Source organism: Dromiciops gliroides, chromosome 3 (genome assembly GCF_019393635.1).
Source record: "Dromiciops gliroides isolate mDroGli1 chromosome 3, mDroGli1.pri, whole genome shotgun sequence".
In the NCBI taxonomy this organism is placed as follows: Eukaryota; Metazoa; Chordata; class Mammalia; order Microbiotheria; family Microbiotheriidae; genus Dromiciops; species Dromiciops gliroides.
Window position 1 is genome coordinate 643,486,389 of NC_057863.1, and position 2,194 is coordinate 643,488,582.

The following is a 2,194-nucleotide window of genomic DNA, read 5'->3' on the forward strand; positions in this document are numbered from 1 at the left end:
CCAGTACAAAGGTATGGAGGCTGGAGATGGAAGATCCTGTATGAAGAACACAAAAAGAATATGCAACAATATTTGAGCAATATGTAATAAGACTGGAAAGACAGGTTGGAACTTGGATATGAAAGGCTTCAAATGCCCAACAGAGGATGAAGGGAAATCACAGGGATCACACAGGGGAGTGACATGGTCAGGTTTATGCTTTAGGAAAACCAATTTGACAGCTGGGCTAAGGATGCACTGGGGGAGAGACCAATGAGGAGCTTGTTGCAACAGTACAAATGAAAGGTCAAGAGGTTCTAAATTAGAGTGGTAAGAGGAAATATTGGGGGTAGCATTGTGATTGAGAAAGGGAAAAGAGAGAAAGGATAGTAGCTTGAGGGTGTTAAGGGCTAAAATTCTAGCTAGTCTGTCTAAAATATCTAATGAGTGGTCACCAATAAATTATAAGCTTTAGCAAGAGTTAGACTTTTAAGCATTTATTAAGGAGAATAAGAATTTGGTAAAGAGAGAGAGAAAGGCCTAGATTCCTATCTATTAAAGGGAGAGCACATTTCTAGCTCCGCTCTCCACCAGAGTCCAGAGGAAAGAGAGGGAGACTGATCGCCAGTCTCTTCCTTCCTCCTCCCACTAGCCCGCGTCACTTCCTGACGCCAAAGAAAAGACTCCTGGTCTTGCCCTCAAAGACCTTCCCTTCATGGGCGGAACTCTTCTACAGTAAGTCTCCAGCAGGTGGCGTCATTCCAATCGTTACAGTTCCCCGCTTTGTTTCCTTGATGAAACAGTCAAAAATAACAGAATATAATAACCTATTGCTAACTAACAATATGTTAATAACAATATAGAAAAGGGAGAGAGGAAAGTTTTGTCCAGAGGGGCGATCTTTTTGTCCTCATGAACCGACGCTTTGACATTGGTCTTCCAAAGGGAGGGCCTTTGCAGAGAATACGTGTTACAGATAGTGTATATTATAACAGAAAGAGAAAAGAGAAAAAAAAATAACAAAAACAAAACTGTTCATTTAAAGTCTCTAAAAGTCTTTTCTCAGATGTCCTCTAGGTGTAATCATGGAATGGAAGTCTTTTCAGGGGTTGATGTGTGGATGCTGGTAATCAGCCAGGAAAATTTCCTACAAAATTGAGCTTAACACAACTTTAAAATAGCTTTGTCAATAATCAAATCAAACAATGCAAGTTCTCAAAAACATGTCTAAGGGAATTCAGAATCTTAGTTGTTACACATGAAACATATAAAACAAAAATTGAACCATTCTTTAAAATTATAATATTATTACAGTCCCCCTTTATGGAGGGTAATTGAGAAGACAATTGCTGCGATATTAATTTTTAAAAATAATTTTTATCTTTGTTTCATCACTTTTTGCATCATCTGCCTAATTATCCTCATGCCATTATGAGAAATTTAAAAATCTAATATAATTGGTAATAGATGTCAAGGCCAAATTCAACACTGTATTTATCATGACACTTGAGATAATTATGGGGGTTACCATAACAGAGAAATGATGGGATTTGAGCATTCCCACACTTGAGCAATATGTACTCTCCATGCAGTATGCCAGGCTTAAAATAGGTGAATGGAATACATGTCCATGCCACTGAACATATTGGAGGAAACTGAGTCAGACTTAATCAGATGCATGGGATTGAGATGTCCATGGCATGAGGCATATAGGAGGGGGCATAGAAGCCAGGTGTAGAAGTGAGATGGGTGGGATGAATACTTCCAGCCATCTGTACAATATTGTGGGGAAAAAGAGAATAAAATATTAAACCAAGAGAATCCAACCTCAACATTTGTCAAAAGCTGTTCCCTCGGCCATACCTTGACTTCATGCATGTCTCCCCTCATGTGACAGTTCAGTGTCTGCTCTTGCATGTATTCCTCTTGTGATTGGATGGCATCTTGGCCAACTGGCATCTGATAACTCAGAATAAAGGCAATTAATGTCTTAAATGATAAGTTCCCATAATCCAAGTCTCATATGTATTTAAAAATTGAGGATAATAAATGATTGCAAAAAATGTGAATACATCTTGACTCAGAACACAATATATAATTATGCAACAATTTCAAATAATACCCCTTTTTTAAAAACTTAGTATACAATTACTTTTGTGAAAAATCTGAATATATTTAAATACAAGTTAAAGCATAACAGAATCTCAAAGAACTT